This window comes from Eschrichtius robustus, chromosome 11 (genome assembly GCF_028021215.1).
Source record: "Eschrichtius robustus isolate mEscRob2 chromosome 11, mEscRob2.pri, whole genome shotgun sequence".
Classification (NCBI taxonomy): Eukaryota; Metazoa; Chordata; class Mammalia; order Artiodactyla; family Eschrichtiidae; genus Eschrichtius; species Eschrichtius robustus.
The window spans coordinates 6,904,420-6,931,218 of NC_090834.1; positions in this window are offsets into that span (position 1 = coordinate 6,904,420).

Sequence of the window (26,799 nt, forward strand, 5' to 3'; positions counted from 1 at the left end):
GCTGTCATGACTGTAATACACAGATCCCTGAATGAGGAAAGGTAGAGAAAAGTGCAAACACCCTGTAAGAAAGTGAAGACACTGACTTAGAAGATTCTGTATTTTAGATAGGTTTCTTCCAATCTATGGAATACTTGATTCTGAGGTTTGGGGAAGGATCAAAAGGAAGTGACCTTGGGTCTTAGAAAATTATCTTCTCTGCCATGGCTACCTCTTCTGATCTAGGTAAGGCAGAAAGGTTATTTTTCACATCTCCGTGTTTTTATCTTTTGTAAGAACTTTATACGTGTTCTCCAAAATACAGGATTCATCATCTGCATTTTTCTAATTTATAACCAAATAGAGACATTTGGAAGATTGAGTTTTTGTTTTGATATTTAGAGTGGGAAGGCATGTTCCAGAAAGCCCATCTTTAGAAAAATGACTATCTGATTAGCGTCATTACTAATAGAACAAGTTGACATAAAGTGGAAAGTAGAGAGTTATCAAGGTAATTTTTAATTCAGCCCAAATGTGAACTAGAATGCCTGCCTTAAAATCACAATCCACTACAACGGATGTTCTCAAAGTATGGACCCCAGACCAGCAGCAATGACATCACTGAGAAATTTGTCAGGAACACAGTTCTCAGACCCTACATCATACAGCTTCGAAGTCCCTGGGGACAGAGCCCAGCTGTCTTGTATTTTAACAAGATGGATCACTGGCTCTCAAATTTGATAACAAATACCAATGCAGGGCCCACCTTAGACCAACTGAGACACAATCCATTACATGGAGCCCAAGCTTCTCAGTAGCTTTTAAAGCTTCCCAACTGGTTCTAATATACAGCCAATAGCTAAGACCCACCCTGTACTGGATAATTTTAGTTTTATAGACCTAGCTCTCATGTACCTCTAAGAAAACTTTTACCCAAGAATCGACAGGCCATTGACAAACAGGGGCACGTCCTCAAAGACCTGTGCCACCAAAACACGCTCACAAAGGCAAGCTGGGGTTTGGACGTATCTAGCTCAAAAGTCCTGTATTTCAGGCTACCAAGCATCATTTGCACAGCTACAATTATTTCAACCACCGTTAAAAATGAGAAAGGAATTAAATTAGCTTGCAATCTTTTTACATGTTTCTAAAGAACATGTCACCTGTCACTCGGAATGAGAAGTGCTTCTCCCTGTCTCAGGATGTGGTATAATGAGGTCTCTCTCTGAACTCTGAATGCAGAAATGTATTTATGGCACAAAGGGAGATTTATGTATTTTCTAAAAATTCTGGCAGCCAATAATTGCCTTGACTGACTCTCTAGGGCTCCAAATGCAACTAGATTGTGTTTGGATATAAATCTGGATGCACTGTAGTCTTAGCCCTTTTTCCCTCCATTAGAGGCCAGATGGGGCAAAAGGGTCTGAAGGGGGAAAGTAATAAAATTATTTATAAAAAGCATAAAAATAAAATACTAAGCCAGAGAAGGCCATTTTGGTATAATCTGTGCAAAATTCTCAAAGATATCACTCGTAAGTACCATCTTGGTGACTATGTTAATGAATTCTAGGATAACAAGTGTTCTGTACAATCACAGCTTGGTGGGTAACATTTTATTTTCCTTAATGTTGTAGAAAGTTGTAAGGAAAATATATTCAGTAAAGGATTTGTCCCAGCGTAAGAAAGAGATTCAAAACTGTTTAACATCTGCCATCTGATATCTCCTCTCTGCTCGATCATTTTATCATTCAAGAAAGTATTACTAAGAGAACGAAAAGTTGGGAATGGAATGAACATACTTCTTTGCCCAGCCTGTAATCGATGGGGCATTCTCAAGAAGACTGGGGTGAAGGCAGGTGGTAAACAGTTTTAGAATCACTCTGGCTCTGAGTTGTGGCATATATTCCAACAGTTAAATATTATAAGCGCTCAACAAGAACTTAAAAGAGTGGACACAAGTTGATCAATGAAACTGTGCTAAATAAGTAGCCCAATCACTTTAGGAATTCAGAGGAGGGAGGCTTGGGCTGCATCCTAGACGGTACCAGAAGTTCCAGGTTCCATTAGGCCTGTCCCTACTCCAGGCCTGAGAATGCTTAGAAATAATCTGTTCTTAAAACTAAGCGTTCTTCTGCACTGTTGAATCTTGACAGGTTGTATCCATCACCCATCATTTGGAACCAGCTATAGATTCATGGCCATGGGCAGGACACCAGCAGAGGCCCATATCTATGGAAGCTGGGTGAGAGAGGCCCATATCTATGGAAGCTGGGTGAGAGAGGCCTGTATCTATGGAAGCTGGGTGAGAGAAACCCAAGGGCCACTGTAAGTGCTCTGACAGAGGATGGCAGGTTAGCACTGCCATCAATTCCTATCCTCTTGGATAGGAGAATTCATTTTGGCCACTTTGGGAACTTGACAAAAAAAAAAAAAATTTTTTTTTAAGTATCTGTCTTATAGAGCAGAACCAAGAGGAGCACAAATGCCCTAAAGACATTTTTTCCAACTAAATTACATGCATTTATTTTTCACCGTGGGGGTCAGAATCGAAAAGCTAACAGGCTCCAGAGGGACAGAGCATGCTAATTCCACTCATAGTAAAGGTCCTTTAAAATGCCACTCATGCCCGAAGCACTGATGAGTTTGCTAGTTGCCCAGCTGGAGGGATGCTTCTCTCGCTCCCACTGGAACCCATTAGGCAGCCTATAGATGGACGGACTCCGCACGGCCACGCACGCAGCCATGCCATCCCAAAGTTTTAAAAAATTACTAAGCAATTACACAGATTTCCCAGCTCTAACAATAAGGCTAATGGCAGCCCATTTGTGATCGAGTAGTCAATTATTTGGCACAAGGAAAATGAAACTGTTTAGCATCGGGCTCAAAGCTCCCATAGAAATCACATTCAATTGCAGTTCATAGAGAATTGTGGGCCAGGGTTGTGTTTTGTGGTACACACACTGGGTACCACCCTCACCCATGTAGAGGCGGACCACACTTGACCCCCCAGATTTTCAGAGTTGCTCTCCTAACCAGCTTAAGGGATATACAGATGCCAAAACACCGGGTTTGGTTACTCATAAGGAAGCATAAACGTTTAGAGGTGAAAGCAAGCCTAGTGTGCCTACCTCTTATTGCACAGAGGGGAAACTGAGACTTCCAAATTTATGCATGAACGCATACACATGCACATATTTGCACACAGGTGTGCATGCATGCACATGTGTTCATGCACACACACACACACACACACACACACACAAGGTTGACCAACTGTCTCAGTTTGCCCAGAACTGTCCCGGTTTCTGCACTGAAAGTCCCATGCCCTGAAAAACCTCTCAGACCTAGGCAAACCAGCACTCCAAAACACACACGTCTTTAATGAACACTCTCTAATCTAAAAAAGCTGCAAAGGCTGAGGACTATTAAGGACTCTTCCAAAGAAGTGTCATGCCAACAAAATTCTCTTCACGGGAAACCTAACCAAATTACCTAGGTCGGGTTGCCCTTGGAACCAAAAGTAGAGAGAATCTCTGGATTTCTACCTGTTGTCACAAAAATCAGAGCATCATAACACTTATCACAGTTGTAATTAATGATCTATTGCACAATTGCTTGTTTAATATCTGTCACTTGCTGCTGAAATCTTCATGAGGAAATGTGTGACCATAGGCTTGTTCTCTATCTGATGCCCAATACCTGAAACAGTACCTGACCCATGATAGGCATTCTATAAATATTTGTTGAAATCAATGAACATATTAAGAAGAAAACTCTGTGGATGTCATGGTATGGTGCTGGGAGCGTTTCATCTGAGCTACCCGGCGAAGCATTCCTCTCTATAAATAGGAAGCCCAGAGAATATGTAGTTCTCTTCCAGAGGCAAAAGCCACCGCACCCCATCCTGCAACCCTGATCTCAATCTTCGATTATCGTGAATACACTATTACATCTGATAGTAATAATAATAGCTATAGTAAGAAAGTCGAGTGCTTTTTGTATGTCAAGAAGTATAAGGCAGGGGTTTCATCCTATCTCAGGGCAGAGTCACCATGCTCATAGCAAAGGATATTTGGGGAAGGTTTGTCATGCTCCACTGTGCCATCATCAGTCAATGGCAGGGACCGGTGGGACTCATTGCAAGGAGGCTAAGTCCATCGCTACCCTGTGATAAAAACATGTGGCGTACAAGCCAGGCCTGCATCTGACCCAGGAGGCTGAGCTCTTCTCGGACAGGAGATTTGCCATGACCAGCACTGCCAAAGCCTGGAAGGGTGCCCAGCACTGAGCTCAAGAAACATCTGTTGGTGGAAAGTGGATGCGGGGTAAGAAAGGATGATGATTGAAGGAAGGAAATACATGAGTGACAACAGAGATGATGTCTCCAGTCCTGGCACAGGACAAAGAAGAATGGAACATGTCAAGGACACAAAGGATACAAAGATGGAACATGTCAAGGACACAAAAGGACACATGTTGGGGATTTCCACACTAAACTCAACCGCATCTCAGGGGAAGAATCCAGAGTGACAGGTGCTGTGTTTCTTCACATCAGTGAAGGAAAATTACCTGGCCCCTTCAGTTCAGCAAGTCAGCGGAGGTCTTCGAATATGACACAAGTTCCACATTTGACTCAGCTTGTCCCCTCCATCGCCTCTACAGGAAACCTCCCCATCCAGGGGCAGCCTGTCTACTTTACTTCTCTCCTTGGCTGTTTAATTTCCTCCTACAGAACCAGTAGCAGCTCAGCTGTGGACTATGTAATTCAATAGATTCGCAGATATGTCCTGAGTCAATTTTAATTCTATTTAAAGGACAGTCGATAGAGTCATCTCTGCGGCCTTCTGAGATGAATTTCGTATTTCATACACTGAACAACGTGGCCAGGAAAGATGGACTTCTCTTTAAAGATATATGACTTAGGTTTCTAAAGTGGTCTGTGTCTGTCCCACTTCTCCATTTCAGTGAGACCCGGCTCAAACTTGGGAGATTATTTAGAAGATCTGAGTGGCAAAGGAGGTATGCATCTATACATACAGAAAGCTTTAGACTGACTGCTTTCTTTTGGGTTTGCCAAAATAGAACTGGAAGTCACATCTTTCTCTGGGATTTCTCACCCTTGTGCCTTTCCCTGAAGTCATGCTATTCCCTCTTCCTGGAATGCCATTCCTTGCCTTCCTGTATATTCTCATCCCTCCATGCTTTCAAGATCCAGCTCAAATGCCATGCCCACCATGAGGCTTTCTCTTACCCTCTTCCCTCCCACTCACCTCCACTCCCCCACTGGAAGGAACCTCCCAGGAGCAAGGCTCTCTCATCCCATTTTAGCTCATATTTTTGCTATGAAATGTATCTGTTTATTTTCCCAGCTCATCTGCAAGTTCCTTGAGGGCAGTTTATATATCTAATTGATTTTGGTATCCTCCTGTATCAGTCTGGTTTTGTTGGTTATTAGTTTGCTATTCCAATGAATATAATAAATATACCCGGGGCTTCCCTGGTGGCGCAGTGGTTGAGAGTCTGCCTGCCGGTGCAGGGGACACGGGTTCGAGCCCTGGTCTGGGAAGATCCCACATGCCACGGAGCAGCTGGGCCCGTGAGCCACAATTGCTGAGCCTGCGCGTCTGGAGCCTGTGCTCCGCAACAAGAGAGGCCGCGATGGTGAGAGGCCCGCGCACCGCGATGAAGAGTGGTCCCCACTTGCCGCAACTAGAGAAAGCCCTCGCACAGAGACGAAGACTCAACATAGTCATAAATAAATAAATAAAAGAACGTGAATTTCTTTAAAAAAAATTTAAAAAAAATAAAAAAATAAATAAAAAAAAATAAAAATAAAAAAAAAAAAATAAAAATAAAAAAAAAAAGAAAATAAATATACCCAAAGTTTCACTAGCATACAACAACAAACATTGATTTTCCTTACTTGTGAATCTGACAGTCATCTGGGGCAACTCTTCTGAGGTCTGAGTTCAAGTCTGCTCACTTGTCTCAGCCTGGAATCCAGGCTGAAGAAGCAGCAGCTACTTGGGGGAAGCTTTCCTTCTGGTGAATCCCAGGGAACAAGAGGTCAGGCTGAGCCACGCAAGCAAGCCTCTGAGGGTCACATCTGCTCATGTCACATCTGCTCTCACGCCATTGGTCAAAGCACATCACATGACCAAACCCAAAGTCAGGAGGGAGGGGGTGAATATTCTGCACTGCAAAGTCACGTGGCAACATAATTCTGTCCCATTGACTCTGTCTCACAGCCTGCCAGCTTCTCACGATGCTTGGCTGAGTGTCTAGGAAGTTCAGTACATGCACACCCATTTCCAGGAAGCTTAAGCAGGCTGCCCACTGCTTGTACTTGGCCCAGCACAATTCTGGAAGTTATTTGAGAATTTAATACACAAGCAAGTGAGTAGGATCAAGAAAGTGACTTTTTGTGTGCAGCACAGTCTAGCTCCTGGAGAGCTCCTAACCTGGTGGGTATCCACAAAGGTCCAAAAGGGCTGGGAGAAGAAAGCAGACAGCCATTGCTAAATGATGGTTGGAAAGTTTGGGGGAAAGTCATTCATTTCAAAACATTGGTACTAGTGAGAGTATTGCCACTGGCCTTTACTACTAGAGTTCTGGAGATGAAAACAAGATCTTTGTTCTTGAAGATTTTCATCTGCTCCCACTGCTTTTTCCCACCTGAAGTGCTAATAGTCTTCTGGCCACGTCATAACCGCCTCTGTGGCAAGCCTCTCTGCAGTGTCCAAACACCCGCTTGAAGGTTCACGTGGTGAATGACCAGCAGGTGTGTCTGAAACAGACAAACAACTATAACCCAGATTTCTCTGGGACTATAAAAAATAAAAAAAGAGGGAAAGGAAAACAGATTCTCTAGGGAAGAGCCTCTTGTATATACTCGGCTTAGCCAAGTTCAAAGTGTTCTCCATACATTAATGCATGAATACTGAGGAGTAAGTAGTATGGAAGGAAGGCTGGCACACACCTGCTCTTCCTCAAAGGATGAAAAAGAGGGGACCAGGAGAGGCCAGTCCTTTCTGGAAGGTCAACAGGGCTTGGGTTGTTGGCCAAGGTCTAGAATGCCGAGATGCTTGTCCCCAAGGCTTGGTGCTTGTCCCCAGACCTCACTCGAAGAGTGTTATTATGAAAGCACTTATTCGCTATTGAATTTCATTCCAGTCAGTGTTCAAGTAGGTTTTTAATTGTACAATAAAGTCCATTTGTTTGATCCACGATGGCAGCTTTCTAAATTGTTTTCTCCCACACATTGTAATCCACGCTGTTCACTGCACAGTAATTAGGCAAGTCGATCACAGCCCTCAGTGCAAATTAACGAGGCTCTACCAGAGTGGGCTTCTGAGGTCTCCATGAGACACAGGAATGGTTCTCTGTATCCTCCTCCACTCTCGTGATAGATGATCAATTTCTTTAACTCGAATTGCATGTTCATTAACCCGCTCTTCCCGGAGTCAGCAAGTCCGCTGTGACTTACACTTGACAAAGTGAGCCAGTGACAGGGCCGAGTGGCTGGAGAGAAGCTGGGTAGAAACAGAAGTGGTTTTTGCAGGCTGCTTTGGAGAAGCACAGTGACATTTTGAGCAAAGACAACAGTGTCAGTGGTAACCACCATCCTCCTCAGCCAGGAACAATTATCTGGGGATCGTGTGCTGCTCAGACTTTCTGTAAGTTTTCCTGATGTGATGTTAGTGGAATAATTAATGTATATCAAAGTGAAGTATGGACCAAGTGGATATTTAAACAGTATACTGTGTTCCCTTGTCAGATGGTTTCTTTTGCACTGCATAGAAAGCCCAAGTGAACATTCAGTTCCCTATTATGCCTTGGAAATTAACTTAGATGGCACTAATAGTAGCATCACTTGAAGACATAAAGTTGAGAGAACATATTCTCCTGTGTCACCAGTATGGCATATTTGTCTTCTGCTTAATTTGCCCTCACTGTGTATTATTAGGAGTTAACACTGTAGTTTTGTTTAATAACGGGCTTCGCCGCCCATGGCTGACTCCAAACTGATCACTCAGGCCTGCTGATGAAAGTCCTAATTCATCCTTGTTAGAGCAATTAGAGGGAAATTGGATAACGGTGAGTCTTCTTGCAAAAGTCTAAGGGGCAGCTCTAGCCTATCCCCCAAGAGGTTAAACAAACGCTCACTTTGGCTGCAAGTGAAATAGATACTTTCCTTGTCAGTGAGATAGACCAAATTAATTTAGACTTCAAGAAGTTTTTAAGTGGGAGCTGGAGCTCAGCGTCTCTTCTCCTCACTCCGCTCCTCTCTCTGCACACGGCCAGGTTCGATGTTCTCTGCCATTAGAAATCAATTATGATGTTCTGCTGTTCTACATATGCTGCCCTGGCACGAGCGACACCCCAGCATCCTGACTTCAGTTGCCGTTTCTTCTTGCCCTTGACGTTCGAGCAGTCACTTGGAAGTGGGAAACTTCTCAGAGCATTACAACACATCCTGTCTCCCACCGATTCCATTTGCCTGATGGGAATACAGCCACATAGGGCTCGCTTCTGCCTGGGAAGACGGTGTTTCTTCTGTAGATGGACTTTTCACCACATGGGAAAGGTTTTGGGGTAGGGGAGAGGGTTGTAACGGACTAGGGAAACTAGAGATGGGAGGAAAAATGCAAAAATTACGTGAGACGTGAGGAGAGATGTCTGTTGTGTTATGGCAGAGTTGGTTTGGACCCAGAGAACAAAGACAAACAAGCAAGTGCCATCAAAGTATCGCAAAATTTCTAATCCCTAGGCCAACGTTTCTGTTCATTTTGCTGTGAGTCTCAATTATGTATTTAACTTCTTGGGTCTCTTGTCTGTTTTCTTATCTGTTAAATGAGCTCCTTGTGATCTCAAAAGTTCCTGCTGACTCTGTAACATGAAAGTTTTTTGCGACAAGTAACAGAGCAAATGGAGTTTTTTGTGTGTGTCACATCACGAGAAATCCAGAGAGGAGATGCCGTTGGCGTGGGCTCAGAAGTCTGTAGTTACCAAAATCAGCATCTCTGCAATTCTTGGGGCTTTTTCTCATCTTGCCACATGATGGCCACCCAGATGGCTGCTGGCTTCCAGGTGTGACCATCACATTGTTCCATACCAGAACAAGGGGACAAGCAAGGAAACTCCTCTTCCTGAGGCTTTGTCTCTTTTTAGGAAAGAGACGCTTTCTCCATAGATTTCTGCCTACATCTGGTTTCCCCAGGACTTGTACTTGGCCAGCCCTGGGGGCAGAGAAGCTGGGAAGTCAAGTATTCCATTTTCCATCCTCTGTTGAAAAGGAGGCAAAGCAGGAGGGTGTTGAGATAGGTTCTGAGTCAACCTGCAAATCTGCCACAGGCTTTGAATCTTGAAGCGCGGTCCCCTGCAGCTTGCCTGTCTCAGACACAGAGAGGAAGGCAGTGGGCAGGCATTATTACTGCCCATAAATATTCCCATTTCTTCTCCCTTTCCAACCACACTGAGAGACAGTATTTCGCCACCACACAAAGACAGGTACAGCCAGGTAACTTTCTCTGGCCGATATCATACATGCCACAGTAGTGTGTTTATGTCCCAAATGAAAGCATTTATGAACCAGTGTGAAATTCTTAGTGTCTTCTCATCTCCTATAGCTAGAGATGTTCCAGGAGTCAGAAGCTCCATTAGCCTGGGTCCAAATGTGAGGATGAAATGGAGCAGAGCCCCCTGATGGCACACGAGGGACACATAGTAGGAGTGTGATTCGGGGAGTTGCTAGTTAACATAGTATAACTTAGAGTGTCTGGACTAAAACACATGGGCAGAGAGGATGTACTTATTGTTGAAAATTCCACAGCTACTGTGAGACCCCAGCCGAGAGCCTGGCATCTCCACCTTTTCCTGAGTTTGGCCACTTCCTTTGCACCTTCCTTCACTTCTGCCCTGCAATCTTAAGAGCTCCCCAAATGACCAAGTGCTATTCTGGCCATGGAGATGTGATGATGGAAAATCTGCAGAGGGGAGCGCCTTTTAGAGCTCGGTGGCTGTGTGTTGTGATGGGGACCACCTGCAGGTGTTCCTTTTAACATCTGTTGATTAGATTTTTCTCTGGCTCCTCAAAGAAGGGGAGAAGGGGGATCTTTCCCAGGCTGCCGCACTTGAAATCATTTTTGTGCTGTGGCAAATGTGATGATAATAATGGCCATGGTTTTGTAACAAAGTTTCGTGGGATTCATTTTCACCATCATCATTATCACGGCCACCATGGCCATCATTATTAGGATTGTTGCCTCTACCAACATTTCACGTTTAGGGAGCACTGCCGTTGGGCTGGGGATGGGAAACATATAATCTCTTCTCAGTGAACCTACATCTTTTAAAAAGCCACCGGGATAAGCAAGTCATAGAAACCCCAGGAGAGAAGGATTATCCTCACCTACAAATGCAAAGCAAGGGAGTGTAGGGGTGTGGAGAAGGGGTAGATTAGAAATTCAGGAAAGTCATTACTTGCTCATTTATGGACTTCCCTCTGTGACCTAAACAAGGCTCCTCTCTTTTTAGGGTGCCACTTACTCCAATTTACTATTAAATATAAAGAACATATGTGCTCAAATCCTTCCTGTATTTTAATACATCCATAGAGACAAACATTGATCTTAGAAAAATCTACACAATGGTCATCCTGCCCAAGCCACGTCTGTGGGTGTGGTGAGTGTCCTCACAGGCACCAGTTTCTCTAGACCACAGGGGATCTGATGCTTTTCCTGCCCTGTAGGAGCTATTTGCTTACTTGGAAGGAGAGAAATGGACAGGCAAGCAGGAAGGGCTAAATGGCACTAGGCTATTTATTTGCAGATATGAGCAGTCCTGTGGTGTGTGTATGTACAGGAAGACGCTGGATGGGGAAGAAGCAGCAGGGCTGGCCACAACAGTTATCAGCCCGGAACTGCTCATTTCTGGCTACAAACTGTCACACGCCACTCAAACACATTAGCACTCAGCGTCCTTCCCTATGTAGCTTGGTAATGGTCTGAGCTTCGCCCCCTCCGGGGACTTGTCACATGCCTGTGCAAAGATGACAAAGAGGTCCTCTGAGCCATCTGAGGAGGGGACCTCTTCCCCATTCTGAGCTCCAGGGGCTGGCATCTTCCACGGATGGATAGAACATAAGGCTGGTTGAGTCCTCTAATGACTTACAAATATCATTCGGAGGTCAGTTTCACTTTGAAAGGAAATACGGAAATCAGGACTCCTTCCTGGGAGGCTGCTCTTTCTTAATCTGTTTTTCATCAGTTTTTTTCATCCGTGTCCTTTTTCTGTTGAGAAATACCACACGGCATTTAGTTGTCATGTCTCCTTTGTCCTCTCCAGTATGTGACATTATCTGGCTTTCCTTGTTTTTCATGATCTTGGCAATTTCAAAGCATACCAGTCAGATAGTTTATAGAATGTCCCTCAATTTGGATTTATCTCAAAATTATTCTGGAGTTATGGGTTTGGGGAATGAATATCACAAGAGGTGAAGTGCCTCCTTTTCATGTATCAGGGGAAGTATGGGGTCAACATCACTATCACTGGTGATATGAACCTTGTGATATCTTGCAGTTTCTCCTCTTCAAAGTCACAACCATTCTGTTTCCATACGCTATGCTTGGGAGGGCCAGTCCACACTCAAGAGAGAGGGGAGGGGGAAATAAACTCCACCTCCTGGAGAGGGTATTGACATACATTGTTTGGAATTATTTTTTAAGGAAGATTTATCCCTTCACCACCATTTATTTATTTGTACTAGTATGGACTTATGTATATTTGTTTTAGACTCTGGGTTATAATTCAGTGTTATGTTATTTCTTGCTCAAAGTGTTCCAGGCTTGGTCATTGGGAACTCTTTCAAGTTGGCTCTGTGTTCTTTTGATATGCTTCAATTTCCCTTCCTCCCTCCTTCTCTCCCTTTCTTCCTTCCATCCATTCCTTCCTTCCCTCCTTCCTCTCTTTCTCTCTCTCTCCCCCACTACCTCTTTCGTCCTTTATTGCTTTTTAAAACGTTTAGCACTTTCTTGCCTTCTGCCACTACAATATACTTCAAGCTCATCCTGCATTTTCCCTGCCCAGCGCTATAGCAGGCATTTCTCCAAGGATCCCTAGTTTCTTTAATTGGAGAATGGCATATAGAAACCAAATCTTCGCATTGAGTGTGCTCCTTGCTGCTGAGGTGTCACTGCCTCTAGGTCATCTCAGCTAACTGAGCTAGAAAATATATGTGCGTATACTAACCCATGTAGGAACACATATCTGTATCTATCGGTACATGTGTGTGTGCATCCATATATGTGTATATATGTAAACATGAGTTAATACTGATGTCTCTGGCATGAATCCAGGATCACAGGGTTCATTCTAGCCATCCTCTGCCCCTTACTTTTTGGACACTTCTTTCTCAGACAGTTATCTCCCATTATCTTTAATCCATTTACTTATTTGTTCAGCTCTTAACCTCCTTTTAAGTCTCCCTAATCCTTCGGTCTCTATTGGGATCTTATGTATAATTTCGCAGCACACCATTCACATCTCATTCGTAATATTTGGCACAGAGTGACTATACATTTGATGTCTACCGCTGCTGCCAGGCTGAGTTGCCCTGAAGGCAGGACCATGCTGCCTTGCTCTCCACTGTGCAAAGATTTACTGAATCAATCAAAGAGAGAAGTAAGAAGACTAACTAAAGCGACAGCTGCTTTTACACAGGCCCTTCCGTCCAGTCCTCATTTGTACCATTGTCGCATTAGACAGATGGAAGTTTTCCCGTTCCACTCTCCAACACTCAATTGCTTCACCCAGTTTTATCATCTTGCTAGCAACTACTATTATCTGCCATCATCTTGATTGTTTTCTGTCTCCCCTACTAGACAGTAAGCTCCACATTGGCAGAGACCTTGCCTGTCTCCTTTATCTAGAACAGTATACAAGGCAAAGCAGGTATTGGCTAAAAATCGGTAAATAGGAATGTTATTAACATTGTTGGTTGTCTTACATTATATCAACACAGATATTAACCAGATGTGTGATTAGTATTGTTATTTTTGAAATGTTTTGGTGACTTTATCACACAAGTGGAAAAAAACAAAAAACCTTAAACAAAGAAAAAAAGAAAGAAAAGAAAAATAAATGAAAACCCAAAATAGCCAATGTTAGGCTTCAATAACAAAACAACTTTTAACAGATAAATAGGTTTTGGAGATCAAAGTTGGAGTCATTTACAGCCTGGTTGGGGCTTTCTGACATTTTTCTCTAACGTTTCTCATGTTTATTTGCATAACATTGTCTGTGCAAATGGCTGGTTTATGCTCTTTCCCATTTCCCCTCCATCATCTGTCTTTCCCTCCCACAAAACTTACGAAAACTTATGAAAAAACATAAATCATTCGAAATACAAACTATCTGGAGATTCGTTGGTTGAAGCAAAACAGGAGGTTGTGGGCAAGTGTACAAAATTCCCGTGTCGATAACTCCAGTCTGTGGTCCTCTACCCATGTCCTCTTTGTCAGTTTCACTTCATTTATCTGTAAATGGCCTCACTTTTAGAATCGAAGCTTATTAATTTGGACATTCTTAAATTCACTTTAAGAAACTTTGGAAACACCCCAAGGTAATGTTTGCTTTACCACCATCTGAAGAAATTGTTTCCTGCTCTGGAGGTGTACAACCCTGGCCATGCATCAGAACCACCTGAGATACTCATTAAAACACAGGTTCCTGGAAATCACCCCAGTTCTCCAGAGCCTGATGCTACAGAGGGTTCAGCCTTAGGATATAGGCTCTAAGCCCACTCCCCCTGGTAATTCTTATTCCAGCAGGGCAGTTTTGGGCTGGGCCAAGTAATATTATATCAGTGTAAACAAGTTTGTAATGGCACTGTTTAAACAATAAGATAATCTATTTTCTAGAATTGGAATTCTGCTTATTCAAACCTCTAGTCAATTATCTTTTTTCCTCTTTTTATTTTTTATTATTTATGATTGTCAATTTTTAAATATGCTTGTTAAATAAAAAGAAGTCAAACTTACTTTTTACCATGACCCACAGGAAGAAATACATTTTAAATTGCATTCCAGTATACAGTACAAACATACATTATGTGGGCATGTACATGTATATAAACCATAGAAAATTAGTAAAATAATATGATAAAGTAAAATGTAATTAATATTATATATGTTGATATGGTCAAATATCAAATATCAAATAAAATATAGAAATAGCCCCAAATAAACGATACAAGAATAGTCTAGTAAAAACCCATAAATATTGACTTTGTGACCCACTAATGAGATTCAGCCTGTGATGTGAAAAACAAGGAACTAACTAGTCACTACCCCAATAGCCCTGTTACCAATACTTAAGAGATATTTCAAGGACTTGAAAAATAACAAAACTGCAATTTTTTTCAATCCAAAATTTAGAAAATGGGCCCTAATTATGAGGTGCTAGTGGGTTTATGAAACTGCCTTAGCACTTTGGATAAAAGGAAACATACTAGTTACAATGTTTGACTGTTGACAGGACTACTAACTTATTCCCACTAAAGCCTAATTTAACAGTTCTCTGGTTTCCCACCCTGGTTTCCTTGCTCCTTGGTGCACTTTCTCAGTGTGGACTCACGGTTCTCGGCTATTATTCACTCTGTAAGGACCAGAGTAGAACGGCCTCTGACCACACATTTTAGATGTAGGCTGTAATGAACGAATGGTGTTCTTTATTGACGTTCCCTGCACTCGGACTTGGACTTTTCTCATTTGCATCATTTCTGTAAAACAGGCAGCAATAGCCCTTCTGATGTCACCTGTCTCCTCTAGAACTCAACTTAATTTCTACCTGTTCTGCAAAGTCTTGACCAAAAACGTCTGTCCCAACCAACTACCCTGGTCACAATTCTTTTCTTTTCACTTCCCATCCAAACACTATTTTGTGTTCCTGTAGGCTGTTAAGTCCTCATCTGCCTGCTCGCTTTTGATTTTTCTATCTGCCCCCACGTTGTAAAGTTCATGGGGTCAGGGATATTAACTTCACTTTGCTAAATAGTATCATAAATGCTGATAATGATGAGGATATGTTAAATTCCTTTCAATTCCTCCTCCAGCACCTGGGGATGCCCCAAGCTTACAAAAACACTATATACAGAAAACTTGCATTCTTTTAGACTAGAGGAAGGGGGGAAAGAACGATGCATTCTTTAAAATCTGAATTAAATACAAATAATAGAGATGTTCAGATGAATTTCTTTTAAATACAAAAAAACACTAAAATCAGGTTTAAAAATTGGTGTTGAATGTATGTTCTGAGGGACGTGTTTTCACAAAAATAAATGCTATATATCTGGCATTTCACATTTGATTCTAAACCAATTTTAAATGGCAGTTTTTATAAGTAATCATGGAAATAGCTAACTTTTACCAGAGGTGTGTTATGGATTGCTTCATTTGAGAGTACCTACATTGCATTAGAATTATGCCCATTTACAGAGGCCACTGAGATGTCAGGAGGTTACTTGCCCAGAGGGGCACAGCTAATAAATGCTGGGACACAAACTTTAATTTCGGGGTCCTGCCCTTAACCTCACTTTCTAAAACCTTATTATTTTTATTAACTTGCTTTGAAACCTCTGTAAAAAATAAACCTAAGTCCAGACCTTTATCCAAATCTTTAGGAATTCAGAGGGTGATCAAAGGTGGAGAAATACTACTATACCTGCCTGGGGATATTGGAAATAAAGGAATGAACTGCTAGAAACGGCTCCATCATTTTGGGCTCTGAAAACAATTCCCCTGTGAACCTTTATTTTCAACTCTTATAAATCTTAGCAGATCAATTCTGCGGGGATGCCGCTCGCTCCCACCTCACTTTGACTCAGAAGAGAGTCATTTCGGAAAGTTTCAGCTGAAACGGAGGTGCCCTTTGTGAGTTACAGGCCTGAGAAAAATTAACGTGTTTTGGTTTGCTTGTTTTGTTTTGTTTTGAAAAAGTCAAGACCTTTTTTCCCCAGCTCCCCATAAGTCACAAATAGCTTTTCTTTCAAAGTTCACCCTTGTCAGGCCGTTAATCCTGCACAAGGAAAAGTGCATGTGATAGGCTTAGAAAGGTTTAGCTCTCAAAGAAGGAAGTTATTAACTTTTACATTCCTGGTTGGCACCTTCTCGATGGTTCTGGAAGTCTCTTGGGGACTAAATACCCGAGGAGCTGCAAGATTGATGCAGCTGGGCAAACCTTTTCCTCTGTGACCCTTTGCTCTAGCCCTGTACTTTCTTTATTAGGAAGAAAGGTGTCCTGATGCAAAAAAAAAAAAAAAAAATCATCATAGAGCACAAGACAAGATGGAAAAAAGGAGCAAAGCCCCGACAGAACACGCAGGTATTACCAGTCTCCGAGGGGGGTGGTCTCAGCATCTGAGCCCCAACTCACCAGCTCACAGGGGAATACTGTTCGTGTAGGTTGAAGCATGAAATTTAGACCTCAGATATTCTTGGGCATATCAAGAAGTTAATAGTACCCTTCAAATTCATTATCCACCAGTAAACTACATTTCCCAAGGCAGCTTTGAAAAGAAGGTAGAAATAGAACGGGAATTTTAAGTCAAAAGATCTGGCTTTGAATCCCAGCTGCAGTTGAGACAAATCGGTGCTCCTGAGATGTTTGGTGTTTCCTCACCTATGAAATGGGGATAGTTTGGGGATTCAAACTATTATATACAGGATGGATAAACAACCAGACCCTACTGTATAGCACAGGAAATGATATTCAATATCCTGTGATAAACCATAATGGAAAAGAATATGAAAAAGAATATATATATATATATATATATATATATATATATATATATATATATATATATATATATGTATAACCGAGTCACTTTGCTTTACAGCAGAAATTAACACAACATCATAAATCGACTATACTTCAATAAAATAAATTTTTTAAAAAAGAAAAAAAGTTTTAAATGAAACGAGGATAATATCCACACTTCTTCAGGTACTTATGAACAGAGTACTAACTGGCATTTATTGAGTGCTTACTATATGCCAAGCACTGTGCTTTATGTGAGTTTTTTATTTAATCCTCTCAGAAGGCGCACACTGTCAGTATCTTCATTTTCCAGATGAGGAAGCTGAGGTTTACAGAGATTAGATAACTGTTTGCCAAGAGAACAGAGAAGGTTTCCCAGCTAGTATGACTCAGAGCCCATTCACCTAGCCATGGGATACCCTGCATCCTAAGGTAACGAGTGTCAGAGCATTCTGTAAATTCTAAAGAGTGGTACAAATGTGGTTATTTGTACTGTCTTTATCAATATATGACATCCTGAGTATAATTCCAGGCTCTCCAAGTGACCTCAATATAAACCTATGAGAGAAGGAGGAGCCATGAACCCCTGGCAGGTGAGTTTGTGTAATGCAGTGGTTCTTAGACTTGAGCATACTTCAGAATCACCTGGAGGGGTTCCTGAAACACAGATGACTGGGCCCCAAGCCCAGAGCTTCTGCTTCAGTAGACTTGAGGTGGGGCCCTAGAATTTGCATCTCTCACAAGTTCCCAGATGGAGCTGGCGTTGCTGGCCTGGAGCCCACTTTGGGCACCCCTGATGAACGGTTGAAAGCACAGTCTTGGAACCAGAGGTCAGTTTTGCCCCTTGCTGATGGTACCAAGTTTGCTGTCTCAACCTTCTCATCCAGAAAATGTAAATAATACTGGTATCCACCTTGTAGACTTACTATGAGGGTAAAATCAGTATAACACACGTACAGGCCTTCGACTCAGACTTGGATCATAGGAAACGCTATACTGGCTGTTGCGTGTGTAGACACCACCCTCTGAAGCTTTGTGTCTGTCCTTGGAGGAGCTTTACCACCAAACCCTGCAAGAGTTAAATAGACCATGAAAATTTTATGTCTTTTAAAATCTGCAATTTCATTTTTTATTGAAAGGGAAATGAAGTCATACTAACATGTTGTATCTGTCAGGGTCCCAACAGGAAACAGATGGTACACTCAAAATAGGAGCATTCCAGGAGGGTTTATTTACAAAGGGACTGTTTATGATGTGTGGATGTTGGGGAACCACAAGGGATAGTATGGTAACCTGGGGCTTAATAGCAGTTAAGTTGCCATTGCTCCTAGGCCCGAAGGAATGAGGAGGAAAGAGGCAGTTATTGGAGCCTGGTGAGAAACAATTCCTCAGTGTCGGCTGCCTCGAAAGCAGTAGTCTCGGATCAAGGAACACAGCCAGCTATGTAGGCTACCTGGGAAGAAGAGAGACCAGGGGATTAATGCTGACTCTCCTCCCAACCTCCATCCCTCCAGGGCTCCCAAATAAGAGCAAAGTTGACTCTGTTTTGTCCAACAGAGACCAAACCCAACTGCGAGACAGAATGCGTGGGAAATGAGATGAATCCACCAGATGTGTTGACATGAGTTATATCAGGTAGTCCTTACTCCAGCCCTATACTCTCCCCATTTTACAGATAAGGAAACAGACTCAAACTAGTACAAGTAACTTGCCCAATGCCATACTGCTTGGAAGTGGCTGGGTATTCAAGCCCAGGCAGTCTTACTCTAGAGCCTGTCCCATCAACAACTACAGTAGAGGAAGCCTCTGGAGAGAAATAACAGAACTGAGGTGCTTATTCTTTGTTAGTATAAAAAATAAATACTGTAAAGGGTGAGTATTATATAGTTGTCAGAGCTAGGGCCCCAGTGACCTCATCTGTCTTGTTAAGTCTAAAAATTAAAATAAAAATAATAGGAGACAAACTTATCTGTTACACTGCGATTACACGTTGGTGAAATATGTGTATGGCAATTGATAATGTTGGCTATAATACATTAGGATGATGGATGATTTTCTTTTTATTTTCTCCCTTTTCTGAAGTTCTGTAATATGGCCAGATTGAACTTACATCTTTTTAGCATAAAAGCAATCAAATAAAATTTTTAAAAATAAAGTAAAATGAAGGGTGAACCAGACAATCTCCAAGTTCCCTTGAATGTTTTATCAGACTACAATCTCGATATCAATCTCTTTATCTCTCCTCCTTTAATATTAAAACAATCTTACATATATGAATAAAGGTCCATAGAATCCATGTCAAGCATGCAGACCTCATGCTTTATGAAAACTGGGGTGATGCGGGTGAAAGAAGAGAAGTATCTCAAAATTGCCATGAAGTCCTCCCTGAGCAGAAACGGGTTATTTTTACCCTCTAGCTGCATCTGATCCAACTTCTGTAACATTTCTATGACTTTTGGAAAGGTCACAGAGATTTAGAACAGGGCTGGGCAGAACCAATATGGGGAGGTATCTGCTTCTGAGGGATCCCTGGTGGAAGTTCCCACTAGAGTCTTCGTTCTTGAAATGAGAGTCGGTGTGTCCCAGGATGGGCATCTTGCTTGGTACGTGGGCATTGGTGGCAAGGGGGAAAAAACCTGAGAAGTGAGAGTAGGATATCTCGGAGATGCCCGTGAAGAGTCTCCTCCAGGCTGTGGATTATCTTCCACAGGTATCTCCCTACAGGTGGGTCACGGAAAGTCACCCCAGTGCTTCTCCCCTGAAACAAAATTGCCTCATAAAGACAACACAGAAGGTCAAGTTTCTGCATTTCTGATTGTGATGCCAAGTTTCATAGTCACAAACACGGAAGGCTAACACAAGCCTAACTATCAGTTCTTAATACAGAGACGACATCTTCTTCTTTATGTTCTCACTTGTCCACCATCCATGTCTAAAATGGTTTAGCTCTATCCTAAGCAAAGAGATTATCTAATCTATCTGATCACCCAATTTCTACTCAGCATCTCTTCGAGGTCACTGAGTCAATGATCCCTCGTTGACCTTTTGCTTTGTAACTCTTCTCAAACCAAGTTTATATAAGAACAGCAAACTCGGAACTTCCCTGGCAGTCCAGCGGTTAAGAATCCACCTTCCAATGCAGGCGATGTGGGTTCGATCCCTGGTCGGGGAACTAAGATCCCACATGCTGTGGGGCAACTAAGCCTGCGCCCTGTAGAGCCCAAGTGCCACAACTAGAGAGAAGCCCGTGCGCCACAGCAAAAGATCTCACGTGCCACAACGAAGAGCCTGCGTGCTGCAACTAAGACCTGACGCAGCCAAATCAGTCAATGAATTACTTTTTTAACAAAGAACAGCAAATTCACTCTCAACAGGCAAAGGGAGTGCCCTCTATTTATTAAAGCTCTGAGGACTTCCCAACATAAGACTTCGTATTGGGGACAGATAGAGGTGAATAGACAGAAAAGCTAATAAATCTTAAATTTCAGTGCCTCTCACTTGCAAGACCCCATTCCTAGGCCCTAAAACTGATTTTATGATTTTAATTTTGCATTCTTCTTTTTAAAGAGAGTCCTCCAAATTGTATACATTTCAGACATCGCAAAACCTAGATCCACCTTGTGTGTAAATGTAAAGGTTTCAGATCATTTCAAGCTCTAGAATTCACCTATGTTTAAATAACAAAGCCAGGGGTATAATTTCCTCTACCACTCCTCACTACCTCACAACTAGTCAATAACGAGAAGGAGAGGAACTTGGTGCCTGAACAGTTGAGAACTGAAGGGCGTCCACACTAAGGGACTGTACTTCAGTAATGAGGTGGGAAATAGGTTCAGGATGAGGGGCAGTGACAGGACAGAAGGAGGACAGAGCAGAGCTGTCTACCAGGCACCTGGCTCAGCACAGGGACAGAGTCCAGCAGGGTAGCTGAGACAGCAGGCTTCGGGTATCCAAGGGCTTTCCTCCCTACTAAGCCTGTGATGTTAAGCCTCACAACTCAAACACTGCGAGCCTCAGTTTCCTCATTTATGAAATAAGAATGGTAATGCCTAGCCCTTGAGGTATCTATGAAGACGAAATGGGATAATACCTGTAAAATGCCCAGTGTGTATTCTGGTCCATCATAACCACTCTGTAGACGATAGCTACCTCCCTTACCACTAAACCAGAAAAAACAATAATGATGATAAGCAGATCATCTCAGTGAAATGTGATGTACAACGTGATGCTTTACTTAACATCTCATATTACTCCTTTGCCCCAACCTTCTCATGTCTTTTAACTGTACATCATTATAACTACTATAATTTAAAAAATCTTATAAATGGGAAAATATGTCATGGAATTAAGAACAGATACGGAAAATGACTTGCTCAAGTTGGCACAACAATGAATTATAAAACAACAATAGTGAAATATTCCTAGGGAGCCCAAATAGTTCCTGGTGTCAATAAAATTTATTTCTACTTATATTTATTGAGCACCTACTATATAATAGACATTTTGCTTGATACTATGGGGGAGTCAAAGATAAGAGAGATTCTCTACTTTCAGAAAGCTTGGAATAAACCAGAACAGATTTCCCAAAGTGAATTGTTTCCATAGAATACTAGTAGTCAATAGGTGTTTTACATGAAAAAGTTGTTCTACGGACAAATCAATTTCAGAAGCTTCAGGTTAAACAGTTTTCTTGACTCTACAACTTCTTAGAATCCTTATAATGCTGATTTTCTTTACAAAACTCTCAGAGGGGAAAAAAAAATTGTCTGCAGCACTTTCCAAACTTATTTAACCATAGAACTCTTGACTACTGTAGAATCCCATGAGTCTAGTGTTCCTGGAAGATACGGAGGGAAATACTGGATTAGGGAATTAGAGAACTGCAACTAATCTACAAGTGACTCTAAGACAGATTGAGTGGCTTCAACATATTATAAAAGCTGGATGGAGAGAGCAGCTGTCCTAGTTAGTGAGATTCTGGAAAGGCTTCCAGGGGAGGTATGGTTTGTGATGGTCCTTAAGGGCTGGATCAAATGTTGTATGACGGATACACAGACAAGAGAATTCCGGGTGGCAAGACTAGTGCGAACCAGGAAAGAAGTGAGGCCAAAAGTCTGGAATGACGGATTGGCTTCATTGAATTAGCTCATAAAATGTCTGTAGATATTAATGCATATATGTGGAATCTAGAAAAATGGTACAGATGAACCTATTTGCAGGGCAGGAATAGAGACGTAGACATAGAGAACGGACACTTGGACCCGGGGGGGAAAGGGAGGGTGGGATGAATTGGGAGATTAGGATTGACATATATACACTACCCTGTGTAAAATAGATAGCCAGTGGGAACCTGGTGTATAGCACAGGGAGCTCAGCTCGGTGCTCTGTGACGACCTAGATGGGTGGGATGGGGGATGGGGGAGGGAGGTCCAAGAGGGAGGGGATATAGGTATACATATAGCTGATTCACTTCATTGTACAGCAGAAACTAACACAACATTGTAAAGCAATTATACTCCCAATTAAAAACAAAATGTCTGTAGATGATGCAAGGGAAAAAACGTCAGAGAGATTGGATGGAGCCTTGTTACGGAGTAGCACGAAAACCACAGCAAAAAAGTCCTTGGAAGTGACGGGGCTGGGACTGATCTGCACTCCCAGAAGAATATTCTGGCAAAATGTGCAGCCTGCATTGGAGTGGGGAAAGTTAAGACGTAGGGAGACCAGACAAAGGTTATCTCATTAATCTCAGCAAGAAGCAATATGTTCTGAACTAAGGCGGCAACAACTAAAAAGCTGGGGCTGAAATATTTTTGAGATAAGATCTAGGCGATTTGACAGCTTTTGTGTGTTTCATCATATTGAGTGACATCTTTTTATAGTCATAAATGGTCAAGTTGTGTGTATTGAGTTTACAAGATTGAACTCAGCTTATGTGATTCTCAACATGGCGTGAGCTATGAGAACATGAGCAAGTTGCTAATGGACAGGTATGTAAATTCTCACAACAGAAGACTTCACTGGCAAGAACCGGTGACACCGGATGTGACCAGATAATGACAAACTATGCTGATCTGCCAAAAGGTGATTGCTGGGTGAAACTGACCAGGAGGCAGAGCAGAAATCCCATGTGCATTTCTTTTCCTTGACTCTTAACGGCTACCAGTATCCCCGTGGGTCCCTGAAACACCACTCACTTAGAATTCAAGATTCTGCAAACCTGAAACCTTATTTAAAATTGTTCCCCCCGCAGTACACAAACAGGCCCTCAGAGCAATGAAAGCCCGGGGCCTCTGCTTTCTTGCAGACTACTTGGCCAGCGTACAGCCTGTGACGTTGTGAGTCTAATTGCTCAGGAAGCAGCAGGCTCTCTAGGCCTCCTGACCTGGACCCACCGCACAAAGCGAGCCCATCCCCGCCGTCTCTGGCGAGCACATGTGCACAGAGCCCTGCGCTCCATCCGTCAGACCGACACCCGGCTCATCCATCCTCTGAGAGGCAGACGTTTCCCTTAATTGTTGCAGATTAAAATTTGCAAACCAAAAAATAAAAACACTTCCCCCGGGCAACGATAGCCAATCAAATCACAGGCTTTGGGAAGAAAGCCGATGATGGTGTCCTCCCCTCTCTGAGTGAGTGAATTGCCCTCCCCTGAGTTCATCTGGCCACACGGAGGCTAGACAGTCTGTCCTTAGGGAATTGGTGCTATTCATCCTCTCATTTAGTCAAAACAACCTATCATTTACGGTCCCCATGCAAAGCACTGTACTAGGCACAGTGAGAGAGGTTCAAGAGTAAAGAGATTCAAGTCTTGAAGACACCTCATTCCAATGAAAAAAATCAGGGAAGTGACCTTTGAGCCTCATTGGAAGACCAGGAAGGATTTGAACAGGGAAAGATGAAAAACAGGGCATTCTTTGGGAGAGAAATTGTCTAAGTAAGAAAATATTAGGCCAATAATTAAAAGCCATGTTTGGGCGTTTGGGGTCCAGTATAGTGAGCCAGATTGAAGGCATTGTAGAGCAATTATATACATTTTATGACTGAATTATGTGAATAGATGAATAGATGGATCTTGGATTATTTGCATGACAGATATAACAGTAATAACCCTTTTGTATTTTATGGAAAATGTGCACGATCTAAAAAGGCTTCAAAGAATTAACTTCGTTGCAGAACAATGTGCAAAATCCAACTAGAATTTAAGACACACACATACACACACAAATTCTAATTGCCCTAGAAGAGAAAAGAATTGATTTATCAGCAATTGTTCCTAATTAGACAAGTCCACTCAATTGTCTGGCTACCCAGCTGGCAGACGCAATCTTTACACATCTACACTTGGCAAAAATGAACTACAGTTTATTTTCAATTTCCAGGTTTGTTTTGGACATATACATCCCCCTTTGGATATAATGAGATACAACCCGAATGATAAATATCAGTTGATTAATGTATACAGGGCTTCAGTTTAATAACTGTTTAAGGAAAAATTATTTGGCTATTGTTAAATCTTAATAAATGTTTTAAAAATAAATTGGCTTGTATTAACGGCTGGCTATTAGCTTTCATACTTGTTATTATGTACTAACGTAGTGCTTTAGATTTAATACCGTATTTATCATTGTTTATTTTCACAGTTATTGCTTCGACCTAATACTCTGTTTTTATTCCTCCAGATTCTCAGAGTTCTTTTCTAATGTTAACAATGACTTCTTTCTTTTTCTAAACCTCTGATGACCTGCACCCAAACACAGCTGCACCACTGGCTTCATTCAAGTGCCTACCTACTCAAATGAAGACTCTGTTTCCAGAATTTTCCAGACTCTTGTCTTTCTAGGTCATGGTTTTGACTAGGTTTCCATTTCAATGAAGCTTTGGAACTTACTGCAACCTATGACTCCTGGGGATGATGAGCGCCTTTTGAAATGACTCTCCATAAGTGTGAATTCCTTTTCTGTCCTCTTATCCTAATGTAGCGATTGAAGAGTACATTTAATGAGAAAGAACCTGAGGTGTCACAGCAGAAGGAAGGGTCCACAGTGCATGTGACACTAGAGCCAATGATGGTAGAGCCCAGCCTCCCGCTGGAACATCTTTTCCACTTGAACCCCTGGAACAGGTCTCGGATCCTTTAAGAGCCTCCAGTGAGAATTCAATAATTGTCTCGGCGGAAAGTACGAGTTCCCCCTAGTGCAGCGTGATAATCACGGATAATAATAGCTCTTTCCAAGATAATCCTTAGGCAGAAGCAAAATCCAACTGAAAATGTTGTTCAGAGTCAAAACATGGGACCTGGATCTGTCTTTTATTTAGTTCTCTAAATACAATGAGTGTTTCTTTTGTCACTGCTGTTGGCATAATGTATTAGTATTACTATTCCGCTATTATTCTCTTAATGCCTATATTTTTGTCTCTTTATTTCCTGCCAAGCCTTCATTCAATGGGCCTACTGTCCACTTTTAACCCTTACTTATCTGCCAACCAGATTACAGTTCTAAGCCTCTCCACTTTTACTACCAGGAGTCAGGACCAAACTTTAGGGGGATTTCTAGAAACAATATCCTAGTGTGAATGGAGTAGATCCAGGTTTCTAAATTGCCCTGATTTTCACTCCGCTTTGGTTGGAATGATTAGGGATGGAATTTTTTGTAGGCAAAATCCCCATCATATCTGGTCAGTCATTTTCACAGTATAAGAAAAAGTTGAACTTTATGTGTCTATATGCAGGAGCCCTCAGAGCAACTCCCAGTGTTGTTCTGACTATAACTCATTGTGAAGGCTCATCTTATGTGTCAACTTGCCTGGGGCGAGGATGCCCAGATAGCTGGTGAAAGTTGTTTCTGGGTACATCTGTGAAGGTGTTTCCAGAAGAGGTGAGCACTTGAATCAGTTCACTGGGTAAAGACCTGCCCTCCTCAGTGTGGGAACCATCCGATCTACTGCAGACCCAAATAGAACAAAAGTGCTATGGAAGGGTGAAATTTCTCTCTCCCTTCTGGGGCTAGGATGACCATCTTCTCCTGCCCTTGAACATGAAGCTCCCGGTTCTCAGGCCTTTGGATCTGGGGACTTGACACCAGTGGCCCCTTGGTTCTAATCAGATGACCAGCTTTCCTAGTTCTCCAGTTTGCAGAAGGCAGACTGTGGGACTTCTTAGCCTCCATAATCACATGAGCCAATTCCTATCATAAATTTCCTCTTATATTTATTATTTTATATGTATATATGTATATATATATATGTGTATCTATATGTGTGTGTGTATATATATATATATATACATATATATATACCCTATAGGTTCTCTTTCTCTGAAACAATCCTGACTAATATACTCACTCGTTATCTTGGATTGGCTGGGACTGGTTATAATGCAATTTAATTGGCAGAAATATGGAAGTTTTGTCAGAAGATTGTTCCAACAGAGAGTGACTCACCGTGCAGTTCACATTTGTGGCTCTTAGTGGTACCACAGCACAGTCTGGAAGATCGGGCACCCCATCCCAAAGACCCATGACCTCTCCATTTCTGCATACCAAGTTCCCCCTATTCTCTCAGGTGCCAGAGCCACCCATAGCTCAGTAAGTCAAGCCCCATCATTGGGAACTTGAACTAAGCTTCTAAGACCCTGGATATTATATCACCCACAAGTTCGTGCTTTGCTTCTTTTCGATTTATGGGACAAACCAGATTCATAATTCTATTTTAAAATATCATAAGGCAGATTGTTTCATTTTCCTTCTTTGGAGTGTAATTATTCTTAATTCCACAATTACTTTGCAAAGTGACAGTGTAGTGATTAAGAATGTTTGCTTTTAGAAAATTTTTCTTATCACCAAACTCTATAAAAATTTAACTTCCTCCCAAAATTATGACGTTGTTGGGTAGTTTTTATTAGACAATTTTGGGACTTGGAAGTTCTTTGTGACTAGTTCTCTCATATTCCAGCACATATATAATTATAATTAATTGCTTCTCTGCACATTTCCTTTTTCT